At 37.0% G+C, this 19,113-nt stretch overlaps 1 pseudogene; it reads right to left on the bottom strand.

The window, feature by feature from the left end:
• Positions 1 to 15,393: 15,393 nt before the first annotated feature.
• LOC110137809 (stathmin-like) overlaps positions 15,394 to 19,113 on the bottom strand; it is a 48,686-nt pseudogene continuing 44,966 nt past the window's right edge.

The raw sequence follows: 19,113 nt of genomic DNA, 5'->3' as shown, positions 1-19,113 counted from the left end.
ATGCCATGATCTTAGTTTTCTGAATGCTAAGCTTTAAGCCAACTTTTTCACTCTCCTCTATCACTTTCATCAAGAGGCGTTTTAGTTCCTCTTCACTTTCTGCCATAAGGATGGTGCCATCTGCATATCTGAGGTTATTGATATTTCTCCTGGCAATATTGATTCAAGCTTGTGCTTCTTCCAGCCCAGTGTTTCTCATGATGTACTCTGCATATAAGTTAAATAAGCAGGGTGACAATATACAGCCTTGATGTACTCCTTTTCTTATTTGGAACCAGTCTGTTGTTCCATGTCCAGTTCTTACTGTTGCTTCCTGACCTGCATACAGTTTTCTCAAGAGGTAGGTAAGGTGGTCTGGTATTCCCATCTCCTTCAGAATTTTCCACAATTTATTGTGATCCACACATTCGAAGGATTTGGCATAGTCAATAAAGCAGAAATAGATGTTTTTCTGGAACTCTCTTGCTTTTTCAATGATCCAGCGGATATTGGCAATTTGATTTCTGCTTCTTTGGCCTTTTCTAAAACCAGCTTGAACATCTGGAAGTTCACGGTTCATGTATTGCTGAAGCCTGGCTTGGAAAATTTTGAGCACTAGTTTACTAGCGTGTGAGATGAGTGCAATTGTGCAGTAGTTTGAGCATTCTTTGGGATTGCCTTTCTTAGGGATTAGAATGAAAACTGACCTTTTCCAGTCCTGTGGCCGCTATTGAGTTTTCCAAATTTGCTGGCATATTGAATGAAGCCCTTTCACAGCATCACCTTTCAGGATTTGAAATAGCTCAACTGGAATTCCATCACATCCACTAGCTTTGTTCATAGTGATGATTTCTAAGGCCCACTTGACTTCACTTTCCAGAATGTCTGGCTGTAGGTGAGTAATCACACCATTGTTATTATCTGGGTCATGAAGATCTTGATGGACCTAAGTTGGCAAATAAGGTCTCTGCTTTTTATATGCTGTCTAGATTGGTCATAACTTTTCTTCCAAGATGCAAGGGACTTTTAATTTCATGGCTGTAGACACAATCTGCAGTGATTTTGGAGCCCCCCTCCCAATAAAATTTGTTACTCCTTCTATTGTCTCCCCATGTAGTTGCCATACAGTATGGGACCAGTTGCCATGATCTTAGGTTCTTGAATGTTGAGTTTTGCAAACTTTTTCACTCTCCTCTTTCACTTTCATCAAAAGCCTCTTTAGTTCTTCTTTGCTTTCTGCCATAAGGATGGTGTCGTTTGCATATCTCAGGTTATTTATATTTCACTTGGCAATCTTGATTCCAACTTGTGCTTCATCCTGCAGGGCATTTCTTATGATGTACTCTTCATATAAATTAAATAAGCAGGGTGATAATATACAGCCTTGACATACTCCTTTCCAAATTTGGAACCAGTCTGTTGTTCCATCACCAGTTCTGTTACTTCTTGACCTGCATACAGATTTCCTGGAGGCAGGTAAGGTGGCCTGGTATTCCTGTCTCTTGAAGAATTTTCCATAGTTTGTTGTGATCCACACAGTGAAAGGTTTTGGTTTAATCAAAAAAGCAGAAGCAGATGTTTTTTTCTTGATCGCTCTTGCTTTTCCGATGATTCAATGGATGTTGCTATTTGACCTTTGGTTCCTCTGCCTTTTCTAAATTCAGCTTGAACATCTGGAAGTTCATGGTTCACATACTGTTGAAGCCTGGCTTAGAAAATTGTGAGCATTTCTTTGCTAGCATGTGAGGTAGTGCAATTGTACATCAATTACTTTGATAGCAAGTGAAATGAGTACAATGCGTGCACAATTGTACAACTGCACAGATGAGTATCTGTTTTTAACTCTCTCTGCCTTGGTGGCCAAAAAGATGGCTGCCTTTTTATCTTACTTTAATCTAGATAAAATTCCTTTTCTTACAAAATCTATTCTTGATGTTACCATGTTTTTAACAACAGTATTGATTTGATTTCTAATATGCAGCCTTCTGCATTCAATTGTTAAACAGAGTGTGAAATGGCAAGGGTGATTAGTAGTGACATTTCTGTTTAAAATCCAATAAACATGCATCTATCCTGGGCTGGTGTTCTGTTTCACCTTTGATAATATACATGTTTCGATGCTGTTCTCTCTAAACACCCCACCCTCGCCTTCTCCCACAGAGTCCAAAATTCTGTTCTGTACATCTGTATCTCTTTTTCTCTTTTGCATATAGGGTTATTGTAATTGAGAAGAATACTTCTGGGTTATTTTTTAAGCACAGTGTATCCATACTAAAGATTGTTTAGAGTGTTAATTACATGAACTGTTGTACTCTCTGTCTTTTAAATGTGAGTGTTAAATAGACGAAACTATATGGTCTTTTCTTCATCTCACAAATGACCTTCACATCATTAAAATATATATTATCATCTGATGTCATTCAGAATATTTCGGTTAATTTTGGAACTAACCCATCAGAATGACAGCCTAAAGAGATCTCTTGCATTAATACTGACTGATCTTTGTGCCTCTGGGGTCCATCACAAATTGCTTTAAGCTGCACCTACTTGTTTGTGTATCTTAATTGCTTACTAGTACATAAGTTCATAATATAAATTCAAATACAGGGATGGGCTATCATTTCCTCCTTCAGGGGCTCTTCCTGACCCAGGGATTGAACTCACCTCTCCTGCATTGCAGACACATTCTTTTCATCACTGAGCAACCAGGGAAGTGTGATTGCATAATTAATATTTAGTAATCTATTCTTTTCAGAAATCCTAAGGCACTTTCATTTTTAAGAAGAAAATAGAAAACCACGTAACGGAAGGTAAAAGGGAAAAAAAAATGTTTTTAAATGATAAGCAAATGTGGGAAATATAAAAGAAAAATATACAAAGGAAAGGAGGAAGTAAGGACTAAAGAAAGGATGGAAGGGAAGAAGAAAGAAGTGGCAATAGAAGGAAAAATAAAAAGGAAAAATTATACCTTAATAGTTTTATCTTCTACATTAAAATGATTGGTTTATTATAGTTTATCCCAAAGCAGACCATCTGTGAAGGTTTTTCTTTTTTATTGAATAACTTCATTGACTTTATATAAAGAGCAATTTTATAATTATGAGTTTAATACATTTAAATATCATATTATAGGCCCTGTTACTCACTGATTATTGACATATCTTTTCTAAATTGAAATAGTATTTGAACAAAGGAGGAGTGAGGAAATAGAAGAATTTTTTTTATACTCAGCATAGTTTTTGAGTAGTCCCTTGACTAAGTACTATTTAATTATACCCATTAAACGTTCCCACTGGTTGATAACAAGAGCAGATTATTTTACCCAATGGAAATGTTAAAAAAATACACATCAGAGTTTGAGGTTTGCATCATGGTATATAATTTTATTGATTAGTAAAATAGCCACTTTCATTTAAATGAGATAAGTCATGCAACCAAAATTAATAGTTCATAAGGAATTAAAGAGGTTAAGTCAGCCAAAAAATACAATATTATTTCAAGACAGGAAAAATGGAGGTGCTGTGAGTAATTGATACCTGGGTTTATAAATCAAAACAATTGCATATATTACATCTTGAAACCTGAACATTATAGCATAGATGTGTTTGATTTTCAAAGTATATATGCTGTCATTTCACAAGTAAATGGTCTGAGGAATTAAAAATCATTCCATGTCTTCAGAATTGCAGAAAGTCACCATGTCGTTGCAGAGGAATGATGGCTTTATTTCAGTTTGCATTCTCTGTTTCCACTGAGAGTTCAGTATTATCTGTGCTTTATCTAGATTAAGCCTTAACATAACTCTTTCATCAAAGTTAGTATCCTGACATATAGTGCCTGATTCTAATGGAACTGATGAAAAGACAAAGGAATGACTGCCCTGCCCACACCCAACATGTATCATTATTTCCTCCAGAGTTTTCAAATTTGACATTGAACAGGCAGTTTCACCACCTACAATCTCAAAGTGATTACTATTACTGAGCATGCCAAATGGATCAGTAGAATTTTGTCCTGAATTCTTTCCTTCCAAATAAGGAGTGTGAGATTAAATGGATATTAGAAGCACTTACTGAAATTCATGGATCAATTTTGTTGGCTAGCTTTGCAGACATTGCCTTATATGTTCTTAACTCTATACAAATAATTTTTTGTAAGTTAATTGATTTTCTTTGATCATTTTAAAAAAAATTGAAAAAAATTGCTCTGAGATTTATCCCACCCAAGTACTAACCAGGCCCGACCCTGCTTAGCTTACAAGATCAGACGAGATCAGACATATTCGGGGTGGTATGGCTGTAGACTGTCCTGAGACTTTTCAGTGACAAAGTTCAATAAAGATCATTTTATTCAATTATTGACTCAACAGAGAGTTATTAATCTACTATGTAACAGGAACTGGATTGTAGATAAAAATTAAGCAAGGAAAATAACCTGTCAATGAGCTTATGGAATAGGAGAGATAGATAAGTAAACAAATATGTAGAATAAAACGTGCTATAAAAGAGGTGAGCCTAAGTCTAGATGTCATGTTCAAAGTTAGACAGAAGTAGAGAGAACTTCAAGCAAAGGATATTCTAAGGTGTTAGGTCTTGGGGACTGCATTACATTGTTGAGAACTGGACAGTTTGTAGTGTCAAAACCTGGCTTTAATGAGCATAACAGGAAATGATGCTAGATCCTTTCCAGATCACAAGCATTACTTACATGAAATGTCTAGATATTTCATTGACAGTAAGAAGACAAGTTCAGCAAGAAAACAAATTAGAAGATTTGGGTGTTAGAAAAACCAACCGAGCATTTGTATGATGATTTTTAGTTATTCTTAGCTTCACCTTTTTAAACTAAACCAGTGGCAGAGAAATGGTGAGAGGAGAAGAGAGAGATTTTAGATGAAAGAGATGCAATTAACAGGACTTAATACCTAATTAAGGGCTTCTCTGATGGCTCAGGCGGTACAGAATTTGCCTGCAATGTATTCTTGCCTGGAGAATTCCTTAGACAGAGGAGCCTAGCAGGATATAGTCTATGGGGTCACAGAGAGTCAGATACAAATGAATGACTAACACACAGACACAGACACACACACACACACACACACACACACACACACACATTGCTTATTTAAACTTGACTGCAGAAATGGAAGAATAATTTAAATAATAATGATAATGGAATAACTGTACTCCAGATGCTAATTTTCCCTTAGGATAATATTATATTCCAGAATAACCAAGTCCTCAAAGATCAGACAATTCCTACAAACTACTACTGACTGGCTCAGTTGCCAAATTTTTTCTCATTTAATTATAACTTATATTTTCATAATACTAGGTCTCTGCCCCAAATGTATGACTATAAGTCTCTCATATATTCCTATTCTCTCGTATTCTCTAATATACTCCTATTCCCACATTTTAAGGATTTCCTCTTTCCAGTTTCAATCTCTTTCCATTACTTTCATCCCCAAAGTTTTCCACTCTGCTCTCTTAAAACTTCATCCCACAGTTAACCAATTTAATTTCATCATCATTGCTGAATATTACTTCAGTTGAATTTTCACTCTTTAAGAACCCATTGATAAATCTGCAAATCCCTAAATTGATACCTTCATAAAGCAAAAGTAAGCAAAATTTTGGAAGAAGAAGCATTATATGGGATACATACCCATGCTTCTCTGACTCAATTAGAAGCTCTTGCATTTACTATCGGAGAAGGCAATGGCAACCCACTCCAGTACCCTTAACTGGAAAATCCCATGGACCAAGGACCCTGGTAGGCTGCAGTCCATGGGGTCGCACGGAGTCAGATACAACTGAAGCGACTTAGCAGCAGCAGCAGCACCCCTTTACTATGTCTGCTTAGCTCCACAGCATGTTTAAGAAATATGTAAGTAGAAGCCAAAATATTTATTTCAAAATTATTTAGTTAATAATAAATGCAAATATTGGAAAAATTGTCCTTGTCATATTTTATAATATAAAAGAAATGTAGATCTTATTAGCCACTAAGGCTCTCAGCTGCCAAGTCTTGGTTTAATGCTGATGTTTTGTCCTTTGTATATATAGACTGATGTTAATTTAAAAAAGTCGACATTTGTAGATGACTTTATTTTTTAAAAATAGTTTAATAATATTGTCTTAATTCAATTCAAATATGCTCTATTTAGTGGGACATAAACATAATGGGATTTAAAACCTCCTAAAAATTGTTCAAAACCTAGATATTTCCAGAGAAGTGTACTGTGATTTGAGAAAAAAAAAAAAAAAAGTTCTCAAATTTTTATCACAATTAAAATCATAAGAATGATTTATATTTTTACTTTTACTTTCAACACAAAATATGTATTCGATGCATAATACAATGTTATCTTTCTACTTTTATAAATTTGCATTTTGGAATCGTTTCTAATCTAGAAGCTATTCCAACGAAAGGTCTCTAAAGCAATTTTTATTGTGGTAATGTCATTTAGCATGAGATCTACACCCCTAACAAAGGTTTAAGGGCAAAATGCAGTAATTTTAGTTGCAGGCAGAATGTTGTACATATCTCTAGAACTTGCTCATCCTGCATTATTGGACCTCTGTACCTGTTAGACAGCAACTTCTCTATTCCCTCTCCCACAGCCCCTGGCAACTGCCATTCTGCTCTTTGCTTCTATTTCTTTGAATAATTTAGATACCTCCTATAAGTGGAGTCATGAAATATTTGTCTTTCTGAGGCTGGCTTATTTCTCTTAGTAGTGTCTTCTTGACAACTCACGCAACAGAAATATTTTTAGAAACCATCATAAAAGATTATTTGGAATAATTATCAGACAGGTTAGATAATAAAGAGAAATATATGCATTTCTGGAAATAAACAAACTGCAAAAACTGAATCACCATACAATTGAAAATCTGAACAGATCAAAAATGAATAAGGGTATTGAATAAGTAATCAACATTTCCGAATAAAGTTTAAGACCAGCTTCTATCAAACATTTTAAGAAGAATGGATGCCAATCCTCCTCAAACTCCTCTAAAAAATAAGAAAAGAGAATATTTCCAAACTCATTTTTGAAGCCAACATTGCCGAGACAAAGCCAAAAAAGACACTACAAGGAAAGAAAAACTACAATATCCCAGACTTTGGGTACAGACAACATATTGGGCAGCAATTTTAGACTATCATTTCTTTAATTTTGACTATTTTTATTTGCTGACACTCTGGCAGTGCTGACTGGCACCATGTAAATTGTATTACCTTATTCATGGTCATTTCTTCTCAATATTCTTTGTTGGCATCTTAACATTTACTCTTAAATGTCAATATTCAGGTTCTTTATTCAGACTTCTGTTTTTCTTAAGTTAAACTTGACTCTTTTTCTTCAACTGTCTCATATGCCTTTATATTCTAAATTAAAAATTATTTCCCAGAATTCTATGAAATGCCCAAGAGATGAATATTTAAAGTCCGTCTCTCTGATAGTTCCAGAAAGTCTGATCCAAATATCTCTATATTTAATATGTGCTGTTGTTCAGTTGCTAACTTGTGTCCAACTCTTTGTGACTCTTTGGACTGTAGCACAGTAGATTCTTCTGTCCTCCACTACCTCTGGGAGTTTGCCCAAATTTATGTCCATTGAGCTGATGATACTATCTAACCATTTCATCCTCTACCACCCCCTTCTATTTTTGCCTTCAATCTTTTCCAGCAAGAGTCTTTTCCAATGAGTCAGTTCTTTTCATCAGGTGGATGAAGTACTGGAGCTTCAGCTTCAGCGGCCGTATTTTTACTGAGTATTCAGGGTTGATTTTCCTTAGGGTTGACTGGTTTGATGTCCTTGCAGTCCAAGAGACACTTAGGAGTCTTCTACAGAAACAATTCAAAAGCATCTGCTTTTCAGTGCTCAGCCTTCTTTATCGCCAAACTTTCACATCCATGCATGACTACTGGGGAAAAAAAAAAAAAAAGGTTTGACTATATGAATATCTGTCAGCAAAATGATGTCTCTGCTTTTTAATACAGTATCTAGGTTTGTCATACCTGTCTTTTAATTTCATGGCATCAGTCACCATCTGCAGTAATTTTGGAGCCTGGGGGGTGGGTGGGGGACACCGTCATGGCTTCCCCTTCTTCCCCTTCTATTTGCCATGCGTGACGGAACCAGATGCCTTAATCTTTGTTGTTTTAATGTTGATTTTCAAGCCACATTTTCCACTTTCCTCTTTCACCCTCATGAAAAGGTTCTTTAGTTCCTCTTCACTTTCTTCCATTAGACTGGTGTCACCTACATATCTGAGGTTGTTGATATTTATCTTGGAAACCTTGTTCCCGCTTGTGATTCACATGCCTGGAATTTAGTATGATGTACTCTGCATATAAGTTAAATAAGCAGGGTGGTAATATATAACTTTGTTGTACTCCTTTCCCAATTTGGAACCTGTCAGTTGTTTCATATCTGGTTCTAACTGTTACTTCTTGTCCTACATGCAGATTTCTCAGGGGATAGGTAAGACAATCTGGTACTCCCATCTCTAAGAAATTTCCAATGTTGTAATCCACACAACCAAAGGATTTAGCATAGCCAGTGAAGCTGAAGTTCAGTTCAGTTGCTCAGTTGTGTCTGACTCTTTGCGACCCCATGAACCACAGCACGCCAGGCCTCCCTATTACCAACTCCTGGAGTATGCATTTTTTTGTAATTCCCTTGCTTTATCCATTATCCAATAAATTCTGGCAATTTCTGGTACCTCTACCTCTTCAAAATCCAACAAGTACATCTGGAAGTTCTAGGTTCCTATACTGCTGAAGTCTATCATGAAGGATTTTTGATCACAACTTTGCTAATATGTGAAATGAGCACAATTGTATGGTAGTTTGAATATTCTTTGCCATAATCTTTCTTTGGGATTAGAATGAAAACTGAACTTTTCCAGCCCTGTGGTCATTACTGAATTTTCCAAATTTGCGGACATTTTCAGTATGGCACTTTAACAGCATCATCTTTTAGGATTAGAAATAGCAAAGCTAAAATTCCATCACCTCTATTAGCTTTGTTCACAGTAAATTTTTCATAGGGCACACTTGAATTCACACCCCAGAATGTCTGGTTTAGGTGAGTTACCACATCATTGCGGTTATTTGAGTCATTAAGATCTTTCTTGTATAATTCTTCTCTGTATTCTTGTCATCTCTTAATCTCTTTTACTTCTGTTAGGTCTCTACCATTTCTGTTCTTTATTGTGTCCATCCTTACCTCAAATATTCACTTGATACCTCCGATTTTCTTGAAGAGATCGCTCACCTTTCCCATTCTTTTGTTTTCCAATTACGTGTTTGACTACAACATTTTGTGTTAAATTTTTTTCATGTATAAGTAGAAATGGTAATAAATGTCCGATATGTAAATCCATCTTACATTATTTAAAATAATATTGCCTGTCAAGTGCCACTATCAAGTCTCTTTCAGACATCCAAGTTCTGGAAAATCACTGAAGGCAAAAAGTTACAGATGCTTAGAAAAAGTGCTTCCTATAGAAGCACAGTAAGCCCAAATGTATCTCTGGTGTGTCCCCTCTTTCCAGAATATTGCCCTTTGAAACTTGATAAAAGAATCAAACCCCCACCCTTCCAGGCCAACATTACTCTATGTACCAGCCCCTTTAATACCTTGGAAAGTAAACGCAAGCTGTCTTTTATTTTCTTATTAATACTTCTGTGAATATTTTCACAACATGCATTGGTTCATCTAACACTATGATTTCTCCAAATTGTATGGGACAAATGAGATCATCTGTGTGGCAGCTTTTAAAATCAATGAAGCTTATGGTAGTTCAAGCTTAAGGTTTTATCTTCTTGAGTTTGAAATGTAAGAAAAAAGTTGTGGTGTGAGAGATACACTTGGAAACCTTAGTAACTCTTTGACAAGACATGGTTCAAGCTCTCATTTTCAAATGGAAAAGTGAAAGTTGCTCAGTCATGTCCGACTCTTTGTGACCCCATGAAGGATACAGTCCATGTAATTCTCCAGGCAAAAATACTGGAGTGGGTCGTTATTCCTTTCTTCAGGGGATCTTGCCAACCCAGTGATCGAACCCAGATCTCCTGCATTGTGGGCGGATTCTTTACCAGCTGAGTCACCAGGGAAGCCCAAGAATACTAGAATGGGTAGCCTATCCCTTCTCCAGCAGATCTTCCTGACCCAGGAATCGAACTTGGGTCTTCTGCATTGTTAGCAGATTTTTTACCAACTGAGGTATCATAGGAAAGACCATCTCTATTTGGCTTTAAGCCCATGTTGGTAGGTCTGTACAAATTTAAATTTATCTTTCACATTGACAAACACAAGCACATGTATTAGACACACATAATAAGGATGTACTGCTTCAAATGTCCTTTTCTCAGTTAATAGATAATACTACTATACGAATACTTTATACTCCTTATATTTTTATCGTCTTGAATAACCTACTGTCAAGGAGTGGCGGGTGATGATTTTTTTTTTTTTTTTTAAGATTGGTTACATAGGTGCTGAAGTGTCCTGAGCCTTAGAGCTATATTTTCAAATGAGAATTTGAATTTTAAATGAGTTGACTCTTCCTGAAGCTACATAGCATCTGGAAATAGTTAATTAGCCATGACCTCTGCACTGAAACCCTCAACTCTCTTCTCTCTTTATTGCAATGTAGTCTCCTTCTGTGTTAGCATTCTGTTTTTTCCAATCTAACACATATTTTATTTCATTCTCTTTGCTCTATGATTTTTCCAAGACATATTATGTTGCCTGAAACCTAATCTCTTCCAAACTGAACCACGGAATTTAAAGTTCAGGATTCCGCGTCATTACCTCAGCCATTTCTGACTCCAAATTTTTCATTGCTGTTTCTCAACTCTGATTTTCAAACCTCATTTTGCACTTCTTGAGGTCTCCATTATTTGAGTTATTTTTTCTGTGTTTATTTTATTTTTAAGTAAATTTAACTGTTTTATCAGGTTTTCTTTTTTCCTACGCATTTTCAATTTTACTTTCAAATAAAGAATAAGTTCTCTTCTTTCGAATATACCTTTTGTAGAGTTTAAAGCATCTCTATTCAACATAATTTATTTTCTCTATACAAAGAGCTAAAACAAAGTTGATTATCATCTTTTTCATAAAATTAAAGACTCTAGGATGAAATTAAACAGATACAGTAGTCGACTTGTTTCCCATGTACAAACATTAAAATTCGGTCTTCCTATTAAAAAAAAAAAAATCAAAGAAGGAAGGCCTGGTGAGGTTTACGGGGGTGTGAAGTGAACACTTGGACTGCAAGGAGATCCAACCAGTACATTGTAAAGGAGATCAGCTCTGTGTGTTCACTGGAAGGACTGATGCTGAAGCTGAAACTCCAATACTTTGGCCACCTCATGCAAAGAGTTTACTCATTGGAAAAGACCCTGATGCTGGGAGGGATTGGGGGCAGGAGGAGAAGGGGACAACAGAGGATGAGATGGTTGGATGGCATCACCGACTCAATGGACATGAGTTTGAGTAGACTCCCGGAGTTGGTGGTGGACAGGGAGGCCTGGCATGCTGCGATTCATGTGGTCGCAAAGAGTCGGACATGACTGAGCAACTGAACTGAACTGAAGTGAACATGGTTTGCTGCCTAAGAGGAGCAGCAGTGTAGCTTTTCTTTTCCAGGAATGTAGTGTAAGGATTGGTTCATCATGGCATTTGCACCAGAGAATACTTGCTGTTTATTTTGTCACTATCCATGAGCTAAGAATTATTTTTTACATTTTCAAATGGTTGAAGAAAAAAAAAAAAAAACAAGAAACAAAAAATTACTACCTCTGACACATGAAAATTACATAAAATTCAAAAGGCATTAACATTGCAACTTTATTTCTAGGAATACATTGAAAGAAAATAAAGATATATCTACACAAAAACTTACACATGAACTGTCATAGCCCAAATGAACTGGATAAATAAATGTTATATATCCATGCAATGGAATATTCTTCAAGAATAATAAAAGATTGTACTGTTGACACACACTACAACATGCATGAATCTTGAGAGTGTTATGCTAACTGAAAACTGCCAGGCACAAAATATCATGCATTTTATGGTTTCACTTATATGAAATGTCCAGAATGAGTAATTCTTTAGAGACAGAAAATAGATCAATGCTTGCCAGAGGCTTAGGGGAAGAAAAATTGGGAGTAATGAAAGTGTTCCGGAGTTAATAATGAGGAATGTGAGACATTGTGAATTTACTTTGACTGACTTTATTCTATAGTTTAAAAGAATAAATATTATGGTATGTGAATTATATTTTAAGAAAATATTTTTTCTAAAAAAAGAGTTCATTTCCTTATTAGTTTTCATCAGTTTTGCTGTGAAATGTCAAGCAGTATATAAATAGATAATATAAGTAGATACACGGTATAGATGCACAGACACATAAATACATAGGTAAAGAGACAGAAGAATAGAGATAAATGTAGAAATTTTAAAACTTGTCTTGGTGTTAAGAAATTTTTGAAACTTATTTGAGGTTGCTTACCCTTTGTGCACAATCATTGTAAATTATCTCTGCTAATATTGCTTCTACACCTTTCCTTTTGGGATTCCAAATACCTGCTTGCTACACATTATTTTATCCTCTATAACACTCACACTATATCATATATTTTCCACTCATTCAACTTTTGAGTTTCATTCCATATCACATATTAGAAATCATTATACCTCTGTGTTTGGCTCTCCTGGAGGAGGAAATGACAACCCACTCCGGTATTCTTGCCTGGAGATTCTCATGGACAGAGGAGCCTAGTGGGCTTTATTCCATAGGGTCACAGGGTCAGACATGACTGAAATGACTGAACACACACACAACTCTGTGTTCATCTGTGTTTACTTGGTATTATAGTTCTATATTTTGGTTTTACTTGATTACTACTTTTTTCAGTTTTAAAAATTTTACTCAGTTTTCTAATAGCTTCTTCATCTTTTCATTATTACTGTGAACAGAGATACCATACTAATTTAAAGGCTAACCCCTATAGTTCAAACCCTTGGGGGTCATTGCTGTCTCTATTTTTGTTATTGTTCAAAAGCAAGTTGTCTTTTCTCCTCGTGTCTATGGTTATTTATGTATTGGCTGCTATTACATTTTCAAAATTGCTTGTAGAAAATTACAAGAATAAGAGAAATAACTTATGACTTTTTCTGTTGGAAGTGAAACTATCACAATTTCCATTTCATAAGAATAGGATCCTGTTACCCACTGGACCTTCTTATCTCTACAGTCTATCCAACTCAGTTGATCTTATTTAATATGTTAGTCTTACAGTAGTCTATGATGTGTGTGTCTCACTGTTGATTCAACTACAGACTTCTTGATAAATATTGCAATTTTTTTGTCTTTAAAATTGTTTCTGGAATAAACATCACTAAACTTACATTTATGCACTAGTATACTCTAATTGCTATGAAACTGAGTTTAAGAAGAAATAATTTTTAATTCACATATAATCTTTCAATTAATTTCTGAATTTGTTCTTATACATAGAAGAAATACTTTCTAAAATTTTTGAATAGTCAATGATCTTATTCTTGTTGGAACAAAATTGGAAGCTCTCAGGAGTTGAGTAAGTACACTGTATCTGCATAACAGTCAGATTAAGTTCCATGTTTTACACAGTACATAGCAAATTTGATGATGTTGCTGTTGTTGTTTACTCACTCAGTCATGCCAGCTCTTTGTGACCCCAAGGACTGCAGCATTCCAGGTTTTGCTGTCCTTAACCGTCTCCCAGAGCTTGTTCAAACTCATGTCCATTGAGTCAGCAAGGCCATCAAGACATCTCATCCTCTGCCATCCCCTCTGTTCCTACCTCCAATCTTTCCCAACATCAAGGTCTTTTTCAATGATTCAGCTCTTCACATCAGGTGTCCAAATTATTGGAGGTTCAGATTCAGTATCATTCCTTCCAATGAGTATTCAGAACTTCTTTCCTTTAGGACTGACTGGTTTGATCTCCTTGCAGTCCAAGGAACTCTCAAGAGTCTTTTCCAATACCACAATTCAAAAGTACCAACTCTTCAGCACTCAGCCTTCTTTATGGTCCAACTCTCACATCCTCCATACATGAGTAGTTGAAAAAAACACATAGCTTTTAACTATACGGACCTTTGTTTGCAAAGTAATGTCTCTGTATTTTAATATGCTGAATAGGTTTATCAGGAGATCAAACCAATCAATCCTAAAGGAAACCAACCCTGAATATTCATTGGAAGGACTGTTGCTGAATCTGAAGCTCCAATACTATGGTCAACTGATGTGAAGAACTGACTCATTAGAAAAGACTCTGATGCTGGGAAATATTAAAAGCCAGAGGAGAAAGGGATCACAGAGGATGAGATGGTTGGATGGCATCACCAACTCAATGGACATGAGTTTCAGCAAGCTCCAGGAGTTGATGGACAGGGAAGCCTGGCATGTTACAGCCCCTGGGGTCGCAAAGAGCCAGACACAACTGAGTGATTGAACTGATTAGGTTTATCATAGCTTTTCTTCCAAGGAGCAAGAGTCATTTAACTGCATGGTGGCAGTCACCATCTGCATGATTTTAGAGTCCAAGAAAATAAAATCTGTCACTGTTTCCGCATCTATTTGCCATTAAGTGATGGGGCCAGATGCCACAATCTCAATTTTCTGAGAGTTGAATTTTAAGCCAGCATTTTCAGTCTCCTCTTTAACTTTCATCAAGAGGCTCTGCAGTTTCTCTTTTCTTCTTATCATAATAGTGGTGTCATCTGCATATCTAAGATTGTTGATAATTCTCCCAGCAATCATGATTTCAGCTTGTGCTTCAACCAGTCTGGCATTTCACATGATGTACTCTGCATATAAGTTAAATAAGCAGGGTGTCCATATACAGTCTTATAGTACTCTTTTCCTAATTTTGAACCAGTCTTTTTTTTTTTTTTAAACATCACTGTGCAGTTTTATTAACCATTCAAGTACTGTAGCATCTGTAAGATCCGGACACAATTGGGATTTAAAAGCGAACACATATTCAACATCTAACAATTTGAAAGAAGCCACTACATACTCTTCACAGGCATGTTTTCATGGAACCAACACAGTACTAGCCATTAAACCCAGCACACCACGTGTACTGAAGTAGAAAAAAAAATGCAACAAGAAAAATAGCTACATTAGATAGACTTCAACACTTTAGGGAAAGGGTAATACACATTTCATTTCTCTCCTTTTGCCCCTAAATCAACATCATACCGTCTGAATTTACTTATACAGTCCTACATCAGCTTCCAGAATATTTTCCAGGGGGAAAAAAGTAAAATGACACTGGCCAGTACAGTCTTAAGATATTTAGGAAGGGGAGGGGGAGAAAGTCAGTTCTCAGAACAAATTAGTTGGCTTCAGTCTCATCAGCGGGATCTTTGGATTCTTTGTTCTTCTGCACTTATTCACTGTGCTTGTCCATCTCTCATAAATGGTCAAATTTGGCAGCTCTGTTTGCCCCTTGGTTCTCTTTGTTGGCTTCCATCTTGTGGGTCAGCTTCTCTTCTGCCATTTTACGGACATTGTTGTTCTTCTCTATCGTTTTCTGAAGCACTTCTTTCTCCCGCTTCGTTTCTCACCAAGCTGCTTCAAGACTTCAGCTTCGTGGGACTTGTGTCTTTCTTCCACAGCTTCTAATTTCTTCTGAATTTCCTCCAGGGAAAGATTCTTGTTCTTAGGAGGGGGAAGGGGAAATTCTGAGAGAGATTCTTTCTAATGAGGGCTGAGAATCAGCTCAAAAGCCTGGCCAGAGGCATGTTTCTCCAGATCCTTCATCTGAATATCAGAAGAAGCTACAGTGAAGAGGAGACAAGAGAATGGCAGTGTACTCTACACGATTCACAGGCAAGGAAAACCCTGCTCAGTCCGAGCCTCCCGGCCACACTCTGAGCACTAACAGACCCCGATGTGCACCAGTCTGTTGTTCCATATCCAGTTCTAACTGTTGCTTCTTGATCTGTATACAGACTTTTCAGGAGGCAAGTAAGGTAGTCCAGAATTCCCATCTCTTGAAGAATTTTCCACAGTTTGTTGTAATCCACATGGTCAAAGGTTTTGGCATAGTTAATAAAGCAGAAGTAGATGTTTTTCTAGAACTCTTTTGCTTTTTCTATCATCCAGTGGATGTTGGAATTTGATCTCTGGTTCCTCTGCCTTTTCTAAATTTATCTTGAACATCTGGACATTCTTGTTTCACACACTGTTGTAGCCTAGCTTGGAGAATTTTGAACATTAGTTGGCTAGCATGTGAGATGAATGCAATTGTGTGGTAGTGTAAGCATTCTTTGGCATTCCCTTTCTTTGGGATTGGAATGAAAACTGACATTTCCAATCCTGAGGCCACCGCTGAGTTTTCCAAATTTGTTGGCATATTGAGGGTAGCAAATTAACAGCATCATTTTTTAGGATTGAAAATGGTAAAGATAAATATTATGTGTGGATGTTTAGCTACTATTCCTAAAATGTTTACAGAAACAAATATAAATGTATGTACTTATCACAGTCTATTTCAAATGTTTAAATTTTAATAGAATGTATGAGGAAAATTTTTTTAAAAAAGAGAGAGAATAAATTTACTTTTTTTGTGGTATTTCCTTTCCCAAAGTAAATTATTCATTATGTGATGTGTCTTTCAAGTATAACTACTTCTTACCAGCATTAAAACAACTTATTGAGTTAATAGTACACCACCTAAAAGAAATAATAATAATTAATGGAATTTTAAAAGATAAATTGTGACTTTAGAAAGGCAACAAACCATATATACTGAGTTTCACCTAACTGTAATATGCAAAGTTGTGCCAGAGTATTTCACACTCTATATCATTTCTCAGATTTCAAGTATATTTGTTCCTGTCTTACTGATCCCTGCTACATTTTCATGAATTCTTCACTAAATCACATCACTGAATAGTTGGAAAAAACTGCTTCAGTATTTTTCATAATAAGAAGAGATTAAGTGAAACATAATAAGGCATAGTTCTGGAAAAAAAAGTGTACAGGTTTAATGTGTATTGGCTTTTATTGTATGCAGGGAAATGGAAGAGAAAAAAATAAACATCATTCTAAGTGCAATCTTCTAAAAAATGGAAAATCTTTTTTACTTCAGGAACTATTTTTTTAACAAGACAAAGATGGTGCTATAAAATAATTACTGGAATATTTTCCTAATACAAGTGTCTCAGTTTGCAGAACAGCTAAATGAATCAATTACCAAAGAATCCCACAGTGAAAGAGTTAGGTTTTTATAAGTTTTAGAATACAATCACAGAGGAGCCAAGATGGCGGAGGAATAGGACGGAGAGACCACTTTCTCCCCTACAAATTCATTGAAAGAACACTTGAATGCTGAGCAAATTTCACAAAACAACTTCTGATCGCTAGCAGAGGACATCAGGCACCCAGAAAAGCAGCCCATTGTCTTCGAAGGGAGGTAGGACAAAATATAAAAGATAAAAAGGGAGTCAAAAGAGCTACGGACGGAGACCCGTCCCAGGAAGGGAGTCTTAATAGAGGAAGTTTCCAATCACCAGGAAACCCTCACACTGGCGGGACTGGGGGAAGTTTTCGGCAATCTAACTGGGAGGAAAAATTAAACAAGGCCCACAGATTACGTGCCTAAAAGCAACTCCCAGCAGAAAAGTACCCCAGACGCCTGCACCCGCCAACATCAAGCAGGGGCGGAACGGAGAGGAGCGGGCGGCATTGCTTAGGGTGGGGACCGGCCTGAAGACCCTGAGAGCAATCGGAGGGAGCTTTTTTAAACTGTGGGATAGCAAGGGTCAAAATTAACCGGCCTGAACACACTGCCGGTGGTTCGCAAAACAAAGGGACTGAGAAACTCCAGAGAAGAGCCGGCCCATTCCCGCTGGAGGTAGGAGACGGGGGGAGGGGAAAGGGAAAACTCAGCCCCTGAGAAGCCACCCCCTCCCACACTGCAAACAGGCCCCGGTTCCTATCTAAAGACTTCCTGAGACCTGACTGGCAGCGCGCGCTGGGGCCGCGGAGGGAAAAAGCGCGCCGTACCTGGGGAGATTGCACCCAAGCCTCTGGCTGCCTGAGCCACTCAACGCGGAGGGAAAAGGCGTGCTGCACCCGGGGAGAGTACGCCCAAGCCTCTGGCTGCTGAACCGCTCAGGCCGGGGAAGGCACAAAACGCAGGCACAACTGAATCTGCGCTTTTGTGGAGTACCCGAAAACTGGAACCGCACTCAACGCAGGGCCCGCTCCATGTGGAGCAGCCGGGAGCCTGAGCAGTGTAGACGGCGAGAGCACTGACACCCGTGAGCGGGGCAAACCCAGTGTGGCCGGAACACGGCGAGTGCTATCCACACAGAGCGGTATCTGTCTGCAGCACCCCGCCCTCCCCGTAGCAGGACTGAACTGAACTAGCGAACCTAAATAAGAGATCACCTCCGCCCGCCTGTGTCAGGGCAGAAATTAGACACCAAAGAGACGCCAAACAGAAGCCAAATGAACAAAGGAAACCGCTTTAGAAAGGACTGGTGCAACAGATTAAAATCCCTGAAGGTAACACCGACTACACCGGAAGGGGCCTACAGATATCGAGAAGTGTAAGCTGGAAAGAGGAGCTATCTGAAATTGAACTGAACCTATGCTGACCGCAACAACTCCAGAGAAATTCCTAGATATATATTTATTAATTTAAAAACATTTTTTTTCTTTCCTTTTTTTATATTTTTTTCTTTTATTTTCTTTTAAAATTCCCTATTACTCCCCCATTACTCCTCAACTTTCATTTTCATATATTTTTACGATTTTTTTAATTAGGGAAAAAAATTTTTTTTTCTTTTTTTTTTCTTTTTCTTGTTTTTCTCTCCTATTTCCTTGTAAAGCCCTCTAATACTCCTCTATTATTCCTTAATTTTCATTTTCATTTCACTATAACCTTGCCAAAAAAAAAAAAGGGAGAGAGAAACCCTATTTTTAAACCAAATTTCATATCCATTTCTAAATTTTTTTTGTGTTTTTGTTTTTGTTTTTAAATATTGTATTTCAAAGAGTCTAACCTCTACACTAGATTTTTAATCTTTGTTTTTCAGTAGTA

The sequence above is a fragment of the Odocoileus virginianus genome, chromosome 19, assembly GCF_023699985.2.
Source record: "Odocoileus virginianus isolate 20LAN1187 ecotype Illinois chromosome 19, Ovbor_1.2, whole genome shotgun sequence".
Classification (NCBI taxonomy): Eukaryota; Metazoa; Chordata; class Mammalia; order Artiodactyla; family Cervidae; genus Odocoileus; species Odocoileus virginianus.
The sequence above is the reverse complement of the archived record's forward strand: the minus strand, read 5'-3'. Positions and strand labels throughout refer to the sequence as shown.